This window comes from Tamandua tetradactyla, chromosome 4 (assembly GCF_023851605.1).
Source record: "Tamandua tetradactyla isolate mTamTet1 chromosome 4, mTamTet1.pri, whole genome shotgun sequence".
NCBI classification, from domain to species: Eukaryota; Metazoa; Chordata; class Mammalia; order Pilosa; family Myrmecophagidae; genus Tamandua; species Tamandua tetradactyla.
Window position 1 is genome coordinate 72055699 of NC_135330.1, and position 20593 is coordinate 72076291.

Below are 20593 nucleotides of genomic sequence, written 5' to 3' on the forward strand. Positions count from 1 at the left end.
TTGTGCAAATACAGCACAGTACAGGTCCCTCCTGTAGCAGATGCATAAAGCCACTCACAACAATGAGTTAGAACCCCACGCATATCCAGGCATATGCGTCCTCATCAGAGGACCCAGGACAGAACATAGCAGCTGAGGAATGCCACATACAAAACTGCTCCTGGAGGGGAGTGGGGGGAGGCAGAGATAAAAAAGAGAGACTATGGCAGAACTGTCAGCAAGCGAGGTGCATACTCTGTCTAGCCTGTTCGCTGAAGCACATAAACATAATCTGGAATGGATCCAGTTGGGATATCCTAGGATGGAAGAAGCCAATGGCAGAAAAAGCCTCACAAATAAAAGAATGGGAGTTAAAACTGAACTGCTGCAACTCAGTATGGGGCCCTGAACTGAAAAGGAAAAGGGGGCACTGAGTGAGGGAGAGAACTTAAACAAATTGTAGGAAGTAGGGAGAAAATTCTGCACACATATTTAAAAAAAACAGAACAGATGAAGATTTCCAGAGAAGGAACAGAGGAAGGAAGCTTTCTCCTGAATGTGGAAAGATTGCTCAAAATGCAATCTTAAACACTGTGCCACAAAGGGCAAGAATCAGTTGAAAACAGCTGAAAAGAAAATCTGATCAGTTAAACAGGGACTATTCTAAAGGTCTGGAAAAAACTGGACAAAACATCAAAGAAAAGCCTTAACACAAAGTCAATCAACAATAAAACCCTACACAAGATAGAAAAGTTGACCATCAGAGTTAACACATCAAAATAATCAGATTCCCAGATATCATCAAAAAAAATTACAAGGAAGAAAAATGGGATATTTACTAATAATAGACAAGCAAAATATAGAGATATGTGGGACTAAAACAATATAAAGAGGGGAAACAGATATGGGAGCAGAGAATGTGAATGCTATGGAAGTTAAGCTGGTATCTTTTCAGATTGTAGATTACAGACAAAAATTGTGTAAAAAAACCTCAGGGTAATGACAAACAAAGTATTTTAAAAATATGCAGAAAAAATATGAGAAAGGGATCAGTTAGGTACATGACAAAAGATTAACTATACAGAAAAAGAAGTTGCAATAAATGAAAAGAGACAAAAAAAAAAGAGAACAAAATGAAGTTCTTCCTTATGCAAAATAATGAAAGAGAAACTGTTATCTTACACCATATACAAAGATTAGCTCAAAATGGATCAGAGACCTAAATATAAGAACCAGACCTATAAAACCCTAGAAGAAAATGTACAGAAGCATCTTCAGTACCCTGTTTTAGGCAATAATTTCTTAGACTTTACATCTAAGCACAAGCAACAACAAAAAAATAGATAAATGGGATTGCCTCAAAATTAAAAACTGTAGCGTGGTGACAGTGTCCAGCCTGGCCAGCGCCACCGAATTTAGACCCATGGAGGTGGTGTCGGATGGTGGGGGCGACAGCCCTCTTGCTGACCCTAGTGACAATGACAGCGTTTCACGACGAGGTGGAGATCGAGGACTTCCAGTATGACGAAGACTTGGAGATGTATTTCTCCCCCTGCCCATGTGGGGATAACTTCACCATCACCAAGGAAGATTTGGAGAATGGAGAAGACGTGGCAATGTGCCCTAGCTGCTCTCTCTATTATAAAAGTCATCTATGACAAAGATCAGTTTATGTGTGGAGAAACAATTCCGGCACCTTTCACCAACAAAGAATTAGTTAAATGCTGAGAAGGCTGTAAGAATCCAAATCTCAAACTACTGAGAAAGAACTAAGATGGAAAAATCAAATGCAAAGTTATAGGCCTCTTCACAAGGACAACCTTTTTGTGGTTTGTTGTTCTGTTAGATGGTGGATTCTTTCATCAACTGCTATATTCACCTTCAATTAAAGAAGCAACCCACAGCATTACATACCTGGATTTTACGTACAAAACTTTGAATTGCAAGTGTTCTTAAGTTTCCATCCAAATTTTTAAAAAGATAATTTCAAATCAGTTATGTTTTTTTCCTCTCAGTTTCAACTATTTTTATAGCTTAAACCTAATTACTTCAGGATCTTATAACAGAATCATCTACCTCAAAATCATCCATATTCTTTGACAAAAAAAGGGATTGTATTTTTTAGTTGGTTATTAAGATTATTAACATCAGCCAATTCCTTTGAAATTTGACATCAACCTTGCTATTCTGAACTTAAGAAAATTAGTCTCTCCTTAATTGTGTCACTGTTAGAACGTTGATACTCTGCTAAGCATGGCTTTGCTGTTATGCTTGATACATACAGGGCTGGCTGTGTATTAAATAAAAAATATGATGAGGTCATAATTTCTCCAGGGTAAAAGTTAATGAATTAAAAAGAAAAAATTAAAAAGTGAAATGGACAAAGAATACTGAGTTTCCTTTTCAATATTCTGTATGTTCCTTGAAAATCAGGATAAGAAAAAAAGACAAGCAGGCCAAGGGAAGCAAAATTGTTAACAGAGGAACCAAATGTGAACTTAGTAGACAAGATGCTTGAATGATTTTGCCAGATCAGAACAAATACAGTTCTGTATCTAGGTTTTGTTTATTTCTTTTTAGAAAAGGCTAATGAAATTGTATTTCAGATGGAGGTCCATTCTTTATGGCTGGAGGCAATGTTTTCATCATGATTACAGTATCATGCCAATGCAGCTAAGAGGTGAAGCCTCTACAGTGGCTTCTATTTGCCAAAGATGAGTTTGAAACCTGGAGGTTTATTCTGAATAGATACCCCCATGGGGCACATGCACTCGTACCAAACTATTCCTCTGGAGAAAAAGATACATGAAGCTAAGTCATTCATCTTCTTTTGCTGCAGTGCTAAGAAATACCACAAAATTAGAATCATTTACGTGGAAATTCAAAATTTCCCTTTATATATGCAACTCTCTTGTGTAGATACAAAGTCAAAAAAATGAACTTATGTCTGGCAGGTTGTTTGGGAAATGGCTCCTGCAATTAAAGAGAAAACTGGCTCGCTAGAATTTGAACATTCTTTTATTGATTGATAAATGTGCTACACACACTCACTGGGAGCTTAAATTAAAACAAGTGTGTAGCCTTGGCTTGCAACATAGTTATGTGAAGCCATTAGGCTGAGACATAAAAAACCAGAACATCTTATGAAGCATTCATTACATGGCATACTTTTGGTGTGCTGAGAAATCTTACTGCTATGTTGGGATGCTGACACCCCTGAAGTAATCCATAGCTGCTTAGCAAAAACGGATCAGAATCAGTGGCTGTTCAAATGAACAGAGCAGGATACGTGATAACTGACCTAAATGAGCTGCCTCAAACTCAAATGTTGATTGTTCTGTAGGTGTTGATACCATGTTAACTCCTGCTGATGTCGAATTTCAAACAAGAACAGACACCCTTGACATAGGTCTATTAAGAGCTCAGAAAAATGGGAAGAAAAGTTGCCAGAGTTGAAATATCCCAGGAAAAAAGCATAAATGACAGTGGCAATCAGTGATGGGTGATGAACTACAATAGTCAGAAAGATTTTGTTTCCAAAGCAACTGAACCACAAAATATATTTGTGAACTATAAAAGAACCATCAGAATTCAATCTAATGTTAAACTGAAAGTAAAACCAGGGTTGTTTTACCTATGACTGGAGTTCCATGTGATATATGTGCCTTATTTAGCCCAACATATTTCTGAAACCTTCCTAAGAAACAATTTTTAGTCTAGGCTCTGCCTCTTACTAGCTTTTGTAATCTTTGACAATACCAGTGGATTCCTATTTGTATAATTAGGTGATAGAATCAAATGATTACTGAATTGTCAGTTCTATGATGTCAGATTTGGTAGCTGCAGGCCCTGAAATGGCATCTGAAACCTTTATAAACTCAAACTATCTGAATCATGATTTACAGAGAAAGAGACTACTTTTCAAAATATACTTGGATTTGAAAATTAAACAGACAGCTGTTTAAATGGTTCTACATAACACTTTAGTATACACCTCCAGTGTACACCTCCTTGGAAAGCACCCAACATTTTTTGATAACTGTACATATTAATTTATTACAGGATAAACTATTGGTATGCTAAATAAAGTCAGATAAATAAAAAAAATTAAAAACTGTAGTGCTTCAAAGGACTTTATCATAAAAGTGAAAAGATAACCTATTCAACAGGAGAAAATATTTGAGAACCACATATTGGATAAGGGTTAAATAACTATAACAATATAAAGAAATTCTACAACTCAAAAATACAAACAATCCAATTAAAAAATGGGCAAAAGCCTTGAATAGACACTTCTCCAAAGTGGATATACGAATGGCTAGAAAGCAGATGAAAAGATGCTCGATATCATTAGCTCTTAGGGAAATGCAAATCAAAACTACAATGAAATACCATTTCACAACCACTAGAAGGTTACTCTTAAAAAAAAAGACACAATTACAAGTATTGAAGAGGATGTGGAGAAATAGGAACTCTCATTCATTGTTGTGGGAATAAAATGATGCAACCACTGTGGAAGACAGTTTGGTAGTTCCTCAGAAAGCTAAGCACAGAACTGCCATATGATCTGGTGTGTTAGTTAGATTCAGTTGTCAACTTGGCCAGGTGAGCATACCTAGTTCTGTTGCTGCGGACACAAGCCAATGGTACCTGAACTTCATCTGTTGCTGATTTACATCTGTAATCGGCTAGGAGGCGTGCCTGCTGCAACAAAGGACGTTTTACCTCATTGGCTGATGCTTAAATGAGTGACCGCAACATAGCACAGCCCAATCAGCTTGGCATTCCTCATCTCAGCACTCGCAGCTCAGCCCAGGCCTTTGGAGATGCAGAAAGAAGTCACCCTGGGGAAAACTGTTGGAACCTAGGGGCCTGGAGAGAAGACCAGTACAGACCATCCTGTGTCTTCCACGTAAGAAAGAATCTCAGTGGAAAGTTAGCTGCCTTTCCTCTGAAGAACTAACAAAATAAATCCCCTTTTATTAAAAGTCAATCTGTCTCTGGTGTGTTGCATTCCAGCAGCTGGCAAACTAGAACATCTGGCATTACCTTCACTGGGGATAAACCCCCAAAGAAGTGAAAGCAGGGACTTGAAGAGAATTTGCACATTAATGTTCATGGCAGCATTATTTACATTTGATGAAATTTGGAAGCACCCAAAGCATCCATCAAGTGATGAATGGATCTGCAAAATGTGGTATATACATGCAATGGAATATTATTCAGCATTAAAATGAAGTCCTGGTTCATGCGACAGCATGGATGAATTTTTAAGACATTATGTTGAGTGAAATAAGACAGACACAATAGGACAGATATGGTATAATCTCACTGATATGAAATAAAAGGATAAGCAAATTCATAGAGTTAGAACTTAGAGGGTAAGAGAGGCTGGGTTGGAGGTAGGAAGTGGGCAGTTAAAGCTTAGTCTGCTTAGAATTTCTATTTGGGTAAACGGTAAAGTTTTAGAAATGGATGGTGGTGATGGTGCAACATTGAGTAAGTGTAATTAATATCACTCAATTACATATGTGAATGTGATCAAAAGGGTAAATTTTAGGTGTGTATATATATATGACACTAGAACAAAAATTAAAAGATAAAACACAAGACTGTACAACACAATAAACCCTTTTGTAAATGATGGATTATGGTTATAATTACAAAATTATAATTACAAAAGTATAATTACAAAAACGTTCGTTCATGAAATACAACAATATACCACACTAATGCAAGGTATTAATATTAGGGTGGTATGGGGGGGATATCCTAAGGTAAACTATGGACTGTAGAAATAATACCATTATAATATTCTTTCATAAATTGTAACAAAGGTACCACACTAATGCAAAGTGTTAATAATGGGGTGAGGATATAAAAAAAAGTACACACCAAAACCATGCTAGATTAATAAAAATAAATGTCAAGACATATTTTGGTAAAACCGCAGAGCATTAAGAATAAAGAAAAAAATCTCAAAAGCCATGAGAAAAAACCTAGATTAGCTATAAAGATATGGCAATAAGACTCATAGGAGACTTATCATCAGTGAGTGTCAGGCATACAGATTGGAAAGGAAAAAGTAAAACTGCCTATTTGCAGATCATGTGATTTTGTATATAGAAAATTCTAAAATGGTAAAAAGGTATAAGATCTAATAAACAAGTTTAACAAGGATACAAGATCAGTCTTCAAAAATTAATTCTATTAGCAATGAATTAAAAAAAGATGAAATTTAAAAAACATTTAATTTGCAATAGCTTCAGAAAGAATAAAATACTTAGGGATAAATTTAACAAAAGAAGTGCTAAAACTAGAAAACATTGTTGAAAGAAATTAAAAACCTAAATAAGTGGAAAGAGATCAGTGTTCATATACCAGAAGACTTACTATTGTTAAGGTTTCAATACTCTCCACATTGATCTACAGATTCAATGCAATTCCTATCAAAATCCCACTGGCAGGACTTCCAGGAAAATGGCAGAGCAGAATGGAGTGAGGTCACTCCTGCTGTGTGAAACAAGATAGGGGACAGGGAGAAAATGACCAGGACTGCAGGTCCCAAGGTGTGAATAAACAAGAAAGTCTTCAGGCAGTTTTGGGGAGGAGAGCGTCTGCAGGATCAGTCAAGAAGAATGAGTGGGTTGGATAACTGGGATCCCTACCAGGTGGGCTGCAGTGCCCAGGGGAGTTGCGATAGGAGGGAGCTGACAGTCCTCAGCTCCAATCTGCACAGCTGCTGGCTGGAGAAACCTCCCCATGTGGTCATAGTGGACAACACCTCTGGATGACCAGTGGCGGGCCAATCATCTACTGTGCGGCCAGGCCTTGGGACAGGGAGAGGGAGTGATCTCTTGGCCAGATGCAGGAATAGCCAGTCTGCGGACACCGTGTCCCGCAGACCCACCAGCACTGTGAATCAGCTGATCCCCCAGGCACTGACTGGCTCCTGACAGAGAGCAGTCAATGAGCCACAATGGGCCAGGAGTTGCCCTCCTGTTCAGTATGCTAACCTTGAGTCACTTCCACCAGGAAGGGTGGGGCTGAGAGGAGACTCGGGCCCGCCATCTGCTGGCTAGGCCAGTACCTGCAGGTTGCCTACACCAGACAGGGAGTGGGGAGCCTGAGGGAGGAGCCTCGACGTCTGGAGAAAAGGCAGAAGCCCAGGAAAGCTAACTCCCAATCTGCCTAGGTTTTTATTTTAATTTTTTTTTAATATTCTTTTTTTCTTTCCCCCCTTTAAAAGCAGATTCTTTATAAACATTTTTTATTAATAGTATAATTGTTCTTTTCATCGTTTTTTATTTTTATAGGTATTTCATATATATTTTTATTCTTTGTCTCCTATTTTTTATCTTGCATATTTTTGTTATTCCATTTCATTTACTTTTATTATTACTATTATTTTTCTCTCTCTTTGGTGGGCACCAGCTTGACTTCACTCCCAGTTTATTCTGGGATGTCTCCTTTTGATACTGTTTTACTACTGTTGAGGTATATTTATTTCAAACATATTATTATTTTATTTTATTATTGTTATCATCTCTTTCTTCTTTTTTCTTCATATCCTTTTTTTTTTTTTTTTTTTGCATACGCTGGGAGTTGAGCCTGGATCTCCTGCATGGTGGGCAGCTATTCTGCCACTGGAGTACCCGTGCACCCCGGCCTAGCTTCTAATAGACCCATCAAGTTGAACTGTATCCTACATGAGATATGGACTTTGATTTGATGGAGAATAACCAACAAAGTGCAAAAGGAAACATTCAGCAAAAAACGAGAAAACGTTTAACAAAACAAGTAAATACAGAACTTTAGAAGAGTGAAGGAAATCAACTTGCAAAATAACTATATCAAGATGATCAAATTCCCTGAACACAACAGAAAATCACAAAACACATGAAGATCCAAGCAGAAATGGCTCAGCCAAATGACCAAACCAAAATTCCAGAGGGGACACAGACTATGAAACAACTACTCAAGGGTATTTATAAAGCAAAATATCAGGAAGACACTAGAAGAGCATACAGAAGAATTTGGGAGGTAAAAAAGAAAAATGGCAGCTCTCACAGAAATGAAAGATACAGTAGACTAAATTAAAAATATACTGGAGATACACAATAGCAGATTTGAAGAAGCAGAAAGAAAACAAGTGAACTAGGAACTAGAACAATTGAACTAGAGCACACAAAAGAACAAATAGCAAGAAAGATGGAAAAAATGTAACTGGATCTTAGGGAAATGATGGACAACAAGAAATGCACAGATATAAGGATCATTGGTATCCCAGAAGGAAAAGAAGAGTAAAGTGCTGGGGAAGTTAGTTGAAGATGTAACAGGAGAAAACTTCCCAACCCTTACAAAAGATATGAATATGCAAGTCAAAGAGGTCCAGCGAACTCCAAATAGATTAAATCTGAACAGGCCTACTCCAAGACACAATAATCAGACTGTCCTGTATTGAAGAGAAACAGAAAAGTCCTGAAAGCAGCATGAGAAAAGCAATCTACTACATACAAGGGAAAACACATAAGACTGACTTTAGACTACTCAACAGGCACCGCAGAAGCAAGAAGGCAGTAATATGATATATTTAAGATCCCAAACAAGAAAGGCTTTCAACCAAGAATTCTTTATCCAGCCAAGTCATCCTTCAAAATTGAGGGAGAGATTAAAATCTTTAAAGACAAAGACAGACTGAGAGAACTAGTCAACAAGACACCAGCCCTACAAGAAATACTAAAAGGAGCCCTGTCAGCTGATAAAAAAAGACAGAAGAGGGAGGGAGGCTTGGAGGAGAGCACAGAATTGAAGAATATGAATAACAGTAATTTAAAGGAAAAAAGAGAGAGAATAAAAATAATATATAGACTTCATGAATAAAAACTAAAGGACAAGATGGTAGAGTCAAGAACTGTTTTTACATAATTACTTTGAATGTTAATGGACTAAACACATAAATTAAGATCAGACAGAATGGATCAAAACTCATAATCCATTTGTATGCTGTTCACAAGACAGGCATCTGAGACTTAAGGACACAGACTGAAAGTGAAAGGATAGAAAAATAACTATACAAGCTGTAACCAAAAGAAAGCAGGAGTAGCTATATTAATATCAGACAAAACAGACTTTAAATGTAAAGATATCATAAAAGACAAAGAAGGATATTACATATTAATAACAGGGACAATTCAACAGTTAGAAGTGACAATCATAAATGTGTATGCTCAAGAAGAACTAATGCCAATTCTGCTCATACTCTTCCAAAAAAACTGAGGAAAAAGGAAAATGACTTAACTCATTTTATGACGCTAACATCACTCTAATACCAAAATCGGATAAAGACAACACAAGAAAAGAAAATTACAGACCAATCTCCCTAATGAACACAGATACGAAAATTCTTAACAAAATACCAGCAAATTGTATCCAACACACATTAAAAGAATTATATATACATCATGACCAAGTAGGATTCATACCAAGAATGCAAGTGTGGGTCAATATAAGAAAATCAATCAACATAATATAGCACATTAACAAATCAAAAGGGAAAATTCATATGATCATATTAATTGAAGCTGAAAAGCATTTGACAAAATCCAGCTTCCTTTCCTGATAAAAACACTTCAAAAGTTAGGAATCAAAGAAACTTTCCCAATATCATAAAAGGCATATATGAAAAACCCATAGCCAGCATCATACTTCATGGTAAGAAACTGAAAGCATTCTCCTTAAGGTCAGGAATGAGATAAGGATGCCCATTGTCACCACTATCTTTCAACACTGTATTAGAAGTACTAGCTAAGCCATATGGATGCTATTGAGAATATGATCAAGCTACTGGATGTGTCCACCTGGAAAGTACCTGCTGTCAGTTTTGTTCATCCCTTCCAGTATCTACACTATAGCAATGATCTAACCCTGGACTCTCGTGAAAGAATTGTGGCTAGCATCTCTTTTTGTTTCTCTGTGCAAGATTATAAAGTATATTTTTTGAAATGCAGTTAAATATTTCCTTTATATCTAAGTAATTCTTTCAATAAATTTAATCTCTTTTCAAATGAAAAAAAAAAGTACTAGCTGGAGCATTTAGACAGGAGAAAGAAATAAAGGGCATCCAAATAGGAAAGGAAGAAGTAAAACTTTCACTATTTGCAGATGACATGATCCTATACTTAGAACTGAGAAGTCTACAGCAAAACTTCTTGACCTAATAAACAAATTCAGCAAAGTGGTGGGATATAAGATTAATGTACCAAAATCAGTAACTTTTCTGTCTACAAGTAATAAACTAAGGTGACAAATAAGGAAAAACTCCCATTCAGAATAGTGACCAGAAGAATCAGGTATCTAGGAATAAGCCTAACCAGGGATGTCAAGGACTTATACACAGAAAATTGTTAAAAGAAATAAAAAAATGAACTAAATAGATGGAAAGATATTCCATGCTCATGAATAGGAAGGTTGAATATCATGAAGATGTCAATTCTACCAAAACTGATCTACAGATTGAATGTAATACCAACAAAAATCCCAACAACCTACTTAGAAGAACTGCAAAAGTTGGTTATCAAATTTATATGGAAAGGAAAGAGACTCCGAAAAGCTAAAGATAGCCTAAAAAAGAAGAATAAATTGGGGGACTATCACTTACTGACTTTAAAGCTTACTGTGAAGCCACAATGGTCAAAACAGCATGGTACTGACACAAAGACAGAAGGACTGACCAGTGGAATAGAATCAAGAGTGCAGAGACTGACCACCAAATTTATGGACATTTGATCTTTGATAAGGCCCCCAAACCCACTCAACTGGGACAGAATCATCTTTTCAATCAATAGGAATGGGAGAACTGGATTTCAGAAGCCAAAGAATGAAAGAGGACCCTTAACTTACACCCTATACAAAACTTAATTCAAAATGGCTAATAGCCAGTACTATTACTATTAGTATTGTACTAATAGTACTAATATTACTATTAGTATTAATAGTACTATTTCTTCAGAAAGTAGAAAATGTAGAGAAACATCTTCAGGATCTAGCAAAATGAAGTACCTTCTTAAATTTTACAACTAAAGCACAAGCTGTGAAAGAAAAAAGACAAATAGGAACTCCTTAAGATCAAGAACTTCTGGGCCTCAAAGGACTTTGTTAACAAGGTGAAGAGGCAGCCAACTCAATGATAGAAAATATTTGAAAACCACATATTGGATGAAGGCTTAATATCCTCTGTACATAAAGAAATTATACAGCTCAACAACAAAAGAACAAACAATCCAATTAAAAAATGAGCAGAGGGAATGAATAGGCATTTTTCTGAACAGCAAATACACAAGGCTTTCTAAGCTCATGAAGAGTTGCTCATTTTCACTGGCTATCAGGGAGATGCAAATTAAGATGACAATGAGAGATCACCTCACACCTATAAAAATGGCTGCTATAAACAAACAGGAAACAATAAATGAGATTACTAGCATAGAGAAACTTAAAAAATTGTGGTGAAATATATGTACCATAAAATTTGCCATTTTAACCATTTTTAAATGTATCATTCAGTGTTAATTACTTTTACAATGTTGTGCTACCGTCACACTTTCCATTACTAAAACCTTCATCACCCAAAACAGAACCCCTTTACTAATTAAGTAGTAAATCCCCATTCACCCACCTTCCAGCCCTAGCCAACCACTAATCTACTTATATCTCTCTAGATTTGCCTATTCTGGATACTTCATATAAATGTAAAAATATAATGTGTGGTCTTTTGGACTAACTTCTTGTATCCAGCATAAAGTTTTCAAGGTTCAATACAATACAAATTATTTTTACAATTAAATGGAAATCTTAACCACATAAAATGGATATCTTAGTTAGCTTATCCATAGGCATATTTAAATAAAATATCTAAGCAATCATTATAAAGTCTGTTTGTACAGTATGTTTTATAAACCAATTTAAAATTAAAGCAAGGAAAAATAAATAAATAACTATAGCGCTTTTAAGGTGTGTCCATGTGATTATGAAAATCTTGTGACTGACACTCCCTTTATTAAGTGTATGTACAGAAGACTAAGTAAAAAAAAAAAGACAAAAAATAAATAAATAATAGGGGATTACGGGGGAATGGGATGTTTCAGGTGTTCCTTTTTATTTTTATTTTTATTCTATTTTTGTTGTTGGTGGTGTAATGAAAATGTTCAAACACCAATTGTGATGATAAATACACAGTTATCTGATGATATTGTGAACCACTGATTGTACACTCTGGATGATTATATGGTATGTGAATACATAAAGTATCTCAATTTTTAAAATGCAGTGAAACAAACAAAAAACCCCAGAGTAGACTTCCGGAGAAGATGGTGGCTTAGTAAGGCGCGCGGGTCTTAGTTCCTCCACCAGAACAACTACTAAAGAACTAGAAACAGTACAGAACAGCTCCCGGAGCCATGACAGAGACCAGACACACAGCGTACCCCATTCTGGACTGGCTAAGAGACTCTGCTGTGGTGAGCTCCCCAAGAGGTGCGCGCTTCCACGTGCCGCGGCGGCTGGCGGCCGGAGCCCCTTCCTTCCTCCTTCCCGGGCCGGCTGGGAGCTTTCGATCGGTGGTTCCCCAAGCCGCGGCAGCCGGCGCCCCTTCCCCACACGCGGCTTCCCGGGCCAGCTGGGAGCCCTGGATCGGCGGTTCCCCAAGCCGCAGTGGCCGGTGACCGGAGCCCCTTCCATACACGCGGCTTCCCAGGCCAGCTGGGAACCTCGGATTGGTGGTTCCCCAAGCCGCGGCGGCCAGCGCCCCTCCCCCACGCGCGGCTTCCCGGGACGGCTGGGAGCCTCGGAACAGCGGTTCCCCAAGCCGTGGTGGCCAGCGACCGCAGCCCCTTCCACACACGCGGCTTCCCGGGCCGGCTGGGAGCCTCGGTACAGCGGTTCCTCAAGCCGCGGCGGCTGGCGACCCTCCCCCACAGGCAACTTCCCGGAGGGAAAGGAAAGAGTCTTCAACAGTAGTAGAGACTGAGCCCAACCTAACACCAATAGTGGCATTAATGAACAACTTCTGACTACTAAAAATAGGCCCTCAGCTCAGGCGAAACTGATCAAGGCGGAAGTCGCTGATTGGGCTAACTGAAAAAGAGGAAAGGGGGCGAAACAGAGCCTTCTGCGGCTGTTTCTACGGAGCCTTCGTTGCCTCTGGGCTCAGCGCTGGGACTACACAGGTTGCAACTGCCCCGAACGCAGAAACAGGCTGCTTTCAGGGCTCCCTACCACCTGAACCTCCCCCGCGGGAGGGGGGAAACGCAACTCAGGTGGAATCCCTCTCTCAAGGAATTCAGATCCCAGGACTTCACAATTTGAAGCCATTAAAACCAACCTACAACCTTTCCTCTGTCTCAACCACACACCCAGCAGCGAGAGTCTTCCAAAGTTAAAGAAGCCACAACATCTTTTGCTGGTGGGACCTGCAGACAGACAAGCACCACATACTGGGCAGGATGAGAAAAACAGAGCCCAGAGACTTCACAGGAAAGTCTTTCAACCTGCTGGGTCCCACACTCAGGGAAATCTGATTAAATGCCCAGACGCCAGCAAAAAATAAATCATACCAGGAAAATTGAAGATATGGCCCAGTCGAAGGAACAAACCAATAGCTCAAATGAGATACAGGAGCTGAGACACTTAATTCTGAATATACGAACAGAAATGGAAAACCTCTTCAAAAACCAAATCAATAAATTGAGGGAGGATATGAAGAAGGCATGGGATCAACAAAAAGAAGAAATGGAAAGTCTGAAAAAACAAATCACAGAACTTATGGGATTGAAAGACACAGTAGAAGAGATGAAAAAAACAATGGAAACCTACAATGGTAGATTTAAAGAGACAGAGGCTAGAATTAGTGAACTGGAGGATGGAACATCTGAAATCCAAAAAAAACCCCAGAAACTATAGGCAAAAGAATGGAAAAATTTGAGCAGGGGCTCAGGGAATTGAATGATAATATGAAGCGCACAAATATACGTGTTGTGGGTGTCCCAGAAGGAGAAGAGAAGGGAAAAGGAGGAGAAAAACTAATGGAAGAAATTATCACTGAAAATTTCCCAACTCTTATGAAAGACCTAAAATTACAGATCCAAGAAGTGCAGCGCACACCAAAGACACTTACTAGTTAGAATGTCAGAGGTCAAAGAGAAAGAGAGGATCTTGAAAGCAGCAAGAGAAAAACAATCCATCACATACAAGGGAAATCCAATAAAACTATGTGTAGATTTCTCAGCAGAAACCATGGAAGCTAGAAGACAGTGGGATGATATATTTAAATTACTAAAAGAGAAAAACTGCCAACCAAGACTTCTATATCCAGCAAAATTGTCCTTCAAAAAGGAGGGAGAAATTAAAACATTTTCAGACAAAAAGTCACTGAGAGAATTTGTGACCAAGAGACCAGCTCTGCAAGAAATACTAAAGGGAGCACTAGAGTCAGATACGAAAAGATAGAAGAGAGAGGTATGGAGAAGAGTGTAGAAAGAAGGAAAATCAGATATGATATATATAATACAAACGGCAAAACGGTAGAGGAAAGTATTACCCAAACAGTAATAACACTAAATGTTAATGGACTGAATTCCCCAATCAAAAGACATAGACTGGCAGAATGGATTAAAAAACAGGATCCTTCTATATACTGCCTACAGGAAACACATCTTAGACCCAAAGATAAACATAGGTTGAAAGTGAAAGGTTGGGAAAAGATATTTCATGCAAATAACAATCAGAAAAGAGCAGGGGTAGCTATACTAATATCCAACAAATCAGACTTCAAATGTAAAACAGTTAAAAGAGACAAAGAAGGATACTATCTACTAATAAAAGGAACAATTAAACAAGAAGACATAACAATCATAAATATTTAGGCACCGAACCAGAATGCCCCAAAATACGTGAGGAATACACTGCAATCACTGAAAAGGGAAACAGACACATCTACCATAATAGTTGGAGACTTCAATTCCCCACTCTCATCAATGGACAGAACATCTAGACAGAGGATCAATAAAGAAACAGAGAATTTGAATATTACAATAAATGAGCTAGACTTAACAGACATTTATAGGACACTACACCCCACAACAGCAGGGTACACCTTTTTCTCAAGTGCTCATGGATCGTTCTCAAAGATAGACCATACGCTGGGTCACAAAGCAAGTCTCAAGAAATTTAAAAAGACTGAAATCATAACAACACTTTCTCAGATCATAAAGGAATGAAGTTGGAAATCAATAATAGGCAGAGTGCCCGAAAATTCACAAATACGTGGAGGCTCAACAACACACTCTTAAACAACGAGTGGGTCAAGGAAGAACTTGCAAGAGAAATTAGTAAATATCTCGAGGCGAATGAAAATGAAAACACAACATATCAAAACCTATGGGACGCACCAAAGGCAGTGCTAAGAGGGAAATTTATTGCCCTAAATGCCTATATCAGAAAAGAAGAAAAGGCAAAAATGTAGGAATTAACCGTCCACTTGGAAGAACTGGAGAAAGAACACAAACTAACCCCAAAGCAAGCAAAAGGAAAGAAATAACAAAGATTAGAGCAGAAATAAATGAAATTGAGAACATGAAAACAATAGAGAAAATCAATAAGATCAGAAGTTGGTTCTATGAGAAAATCAACAACATTGATGGGCCCTTAGCAAGATTGACAAAAAGAAGAAGAGAGAGGACGCAAATAAATAAGATCAGAAATGGAAGAGGAGACATAACCGCTGACCTCACAGAAATAAAGGAGGTAATAACAGGATACCATAAACAACTTTACGCTAATAAATACAACAATGTAGATGAAATGGACAAGTTCCTAGAAAGGCATGAACAACCAACTTTGACTCAAGAAGAAATAGATGACCTCAACAAACCAATCACAAGTAAAGAAATTGAATCAGTCATTCAAAAGCTTCCCAAAAAGAAAAGTCCAGGACCAGACAGCTTCAAATGTGAATTCTACCAAACATTCCAGAAAGAATTAGTACCAACTCTGCTCAAACTCTTCAAAAAAATCGAAGTGGAGGGAAAGCTACCTAATTCATTCTATGAAGCCAACATCACCCTCATACCAAAACCAGGCAAAGATATTACAAAAAAAGAAAACTACAGACCAATCTCTCTAATGAATACAGATGCAAAAATCCTCAACAAAATTCTAGCAAATCAAATCCAGCAACACATTAAAAGAATTATACATCATGACCAAGTAGGATTCATCCCAGGTATGCAAGGATGGTTCAACGTAAGAAAATCAATTAATGTAATACACCATATCAACAAATCAAAGCAGAAAAATCACATGATCATCTCAATTGATGCAGAGAAGGCATTTGACAAGATTCAACATCCTTTCCTGTTGAAAACACTTCAAAGGATAGGAATACAAGGGAACTTCCTTAAAATATAGAGGGAATATATGAAAAACCCACAGCTAATATCATCCTCAATGGGGAAAAATTGAAAACTTTTCCCCTAAGATCAGGAACAAGACAAGGATGTCCACTATCACCACTATTATTCAACATCGTGTTGGAGGTTCTAGCCAGAACAATTAGACAAGAAAAAGAAATACAAGGCATCAAAATTGGAAAGGAAGAAGTAAAACTATCACTGTTTGCAGACGATATGATACTATACGTCAAAAACCCGGAAAAATCCACAACAAAACTACTAGAGATAATAAATGAGTACAGCAAAGTAGCAGGTTATAAGATCAACATTCAAAAATCTGTAGCGTTTCTATATACTAGCAATGAACAAGCTGAGGGGGAAATCAAAAAACGAAAGTCCATTTACAATTGCACCTAAAAGAATAAAATACTTAGGAATAAATTTAACTAAACAGACAAAAAACCAATATAAAGAAAACTACAAAAAACTGTTAAAAGAAATCACAGAAGACCTAAATAGATGGAAGGGCATACCGTGTTCATGGATTGGAAGACTAAATATAGTTAAGATGTCAATCCTACCTAAACTGATCTACAGATTCAATGCAATACCAATCAAAATCCCAACAACTTATTTTTCAGAAATAGAAAAACCAATAAGCAAATTTATCTGGAAGGGCAGGGTGCCCCGAATTGCTAAAAACATCTTGAGGAAAAAAAACGAAGCTGCAGGTCTTGCGCTGCCTGACTTTAAGGCATATTATGAAGCCACAGTGGTCAAAACAGCATGGTATTGGCATAAAGATAGATATATCGACCAATGGAATCGAATAGAGTGCTCAGATATAGACCCTCTCATCTATGGACATTTGATCTTTGATAAGGCAGTCAAGCCAACTCACCTGGGACAGAACAGTCTCTTCAATAAATGGTGCCTAGAGAACTGGATATCCATATGCAAAAGAATGAAAGAAGACCCATATCTCACACCTTATACAAAAGTTAACTCAAAATGGATCAAAGATCTAAACATTAGGTCTAAGACCATAAAACAGTTAGAGGAAAATGTAGGGAGATATCTTATGAAACTTACAATTGGAGGCGGTTTTATGGACCTTAAACCTAAAGCAAGAGCACTGAAGAAGGAAATAAATAAATGGGAGCTCCTCAAAATTAAACACTTTTGTGCATCAAAGAACTTCATCAAGAAAGTAGAAAGACAGCCTACACAATGGGAGATAATATTTGGAAATGACATATCAGATAAAGGTCTAGTATCCAGAATTTATAAAGAGATTGTTCAACTCAACAACAAAAAGACAGCCAACCCAATTACAAAATGGGAAAAAGACTTGAACAGACCCCTCTCAGAAGAGGAAATACAAATGGCCAAAAGGCACATGAAGAGATGCTCAATGTCCCTGGCCATTAGAGAAATGCAAATCAAAACCACAATGAGATATCATCTCACACCCACCAGAATGGCCATTATCAACAAAACAGAAAATGACAAGTGCTGGAGAGGATGCGGAGAAAGAGGCACACTTATCCACTGTTGGTGGGAATGTCAAAGGGTGCAACCACTGTGGAAGGCAGTTTGGCGGTTCCTCAAAAAGCTGAATATAGAATTGCCATACGACCCAGCAATACCATTGCTGGGTATCTACTGAAAGGACTTAAGGGCAAAGACACAAACGGACATTTGCACACCAATGTTTATAGCAGCGTTATTTACAACTGCAAAGAGATGGAAACAGCCAAAATGTCCATCAATAGATGAGTGGCTAAACAAACTGTTGTATATACATACGATGGAATATTATGCAGCTTTAAGACAGAATAAACTTATGAAGCATGTAATAACATGGATGGACCTAGAGAACATTATGCTGAGTGAATCCAGCCAAAAACTAAAGGACAAATACTGTATGGTCCCACTGATGTGAACCGACATTTGAGAATAAACTTGGAATATGTCATTGGTAACAGAGACCAGCAGGAGTTAGAAACAGGGTAAGATAATGGGTAATTGGAGCTGAAGGGATACAGACTGTGCAACAGGACTAGATACAAAAACTCAAAAATGGACAGCACAATAATACCTAATTGTAAAGTAATCATGTTAAAACACTGAATGAAGCTGCATCTGAGCTATAGGTTTTTTTGTTGTTGTTGTTTGTTTTTTTTTTACTATTATTATTACTTTTATTTCTTTTCTCTATATTAACATTCTATATCTTTTTCGGTTGTGTTGCTAGATCTTCAAAACCGATCCAAATGTACTAAGAAACGATGATCAGGCATCTATGTGATGATGTTAAGAATTGCTGATTGCATATGTAGAATGGTATGATTTCTAAATGCTGGGTTAATTTCTTTTTTTCCGTTAATTAATAAAAAAACAAAAAGATAGATATATCGACCAATGGAATCGAATAGAGTGCTCAGATATAGACCCTCTCATCTATGGACATTTGATCTTTGATAAGGCAGTCAAGCCAATTCACCTGGGACAGAACAGTCTCTTCAATAAATGGTGCCTAGAGAACTGGATATCCATATGCAAAAGAATGAAAGAGGACCCGTATCTCACACCCTATACAAAAGTTAACTCAAAATGGATCAAAGATCTAAACACTAGGTCTAAGACCATAAAACAGTTAGAGGAAAATGTAGGGAGATATCTTATGAAACTTACAATTGGAGGCGGTTTTATGGACCTTAAACCTAAAGCAAGAGCACTGAAGAAAGAAAGAAATAAATGGGAGCTCTCAAAATTAAACACTTTTGTGCATCAAAGAACTTCATCAAGAATGTAGAAAGACAGCCTACACAATAGGAGACAATATTTGGAAACGACATATTAGATAAAGGTCTAGTATCCAGAATTTATAAAGAGATTGTTCAACTCAACAACAAAAAGACAGCCAACCCAATTACAAAATGGGAAAAAGACTTGAACAGACACCTACCAGAAGAGGAAATACAAATGGCCAAAAGGCACATGAAGAGATGCTCAATGTCCCTGGCCATTAGAGAAATGCAAATCAAAACCACAATGAGATATCATCTCACACCCACCAGAATGGCCATTATCAACAAAACAGAAAATGACAAGTGCTGGAGAGGATGTGGAGAAAGAGGCACACTTATCCACTGTTGGTGGGAATGTCAAATGGTGCAACCACTGTGGAAGGCAGTTTGGCGGTTCCTCAAAAAGCTGAATATAGAATTGCCATACGACCCAGCAATACCATTGCTAGGTATCTACTCAAAGGACTTAAGGGCAAAGACACAAACGGACATTTGCACACCAATGTTTATAGCAGCATTATTTACAATTGCAAAGAGATGGAAACAGCCAAAATGTCCATCAACAGATGAGTGGCTAAACAAACTGTAGTATATACATATGATGGAATATTATGCAGCTTTAAGACAGAATAAACTTATGAAGCATGTAATAACATGGATGGACCTAGAGAATATTAACTGAGTGAGACTAGCCAAAAACTAAAGGACAAATACTGTATGGTCCCACTGATATGAACTGACATTAGTGAATAAACTCGCAATATGTCATTGGTAACAGAGACCATAAGGAGATAGAAACAGGGTAAGACAATGGGTAATTGAAGCTGAAGGGATACAGACTGTGCAACAGAACTGGATACAAAAACTCAGAAATGGACAGCACAATACTACCTAATTGTAATGTAACTATGTTAAAACACTGAATGAAGCTGCATCTGAGAGTTTTTTTTTTATTTTTCTATTATCGTTTTATTTCTTTTTCTAAATCGATGCAAATGTACTAAGAAATGATGATCATACATCTATGTGATGATATTAAGAATTACTGATTGTATATGTAGAATGGAATGATTTCTAAATGTTGTTAGTTAATTAAAAAAAAAAACAAAAAAACCCAGAGTATGCAAAAGCACAGCTTCCAAAACAAAAGACAGAAAAATAAGAGAATAAAGGGAATTCTATGAACATAACAGACGGCAAAATAGTAAAAGAAAAGTCCTATTTTGGAAACTAAAAAATATTTAGAGTATAAAAGTTCTACATGTAAAAACTGGTAGGACATAGCTAAAGCAGAATTTTGATACTTTTGTAGCCTTAAAATACATTTATTAAAAATTAATACTGAAATAAATGAAT

General features: G+C 37.3%; 1 protein-coding gene and 1 pseudogene across 1 annotated transcript in view; one reads left to right on the forward strand and one right to left on the reverse strand.

Annotated features, from left to right (window-relative positions):
• Window positions 1–20593, reverse strand: part of NSL1 (NSL1 component of MIS12 kinetochore complex) — an 81522-nt gene that overhangs the window by 28376 nt on the left and 32553 nt on the right. The gene's annotated exons all lie outside the window — the stretch shown is intronic.
• LOC143681062 (diphthamide biosynthesis protein 3-like) lies at window positions 1458–1707 on the forward strand (annotated as a pseudogene).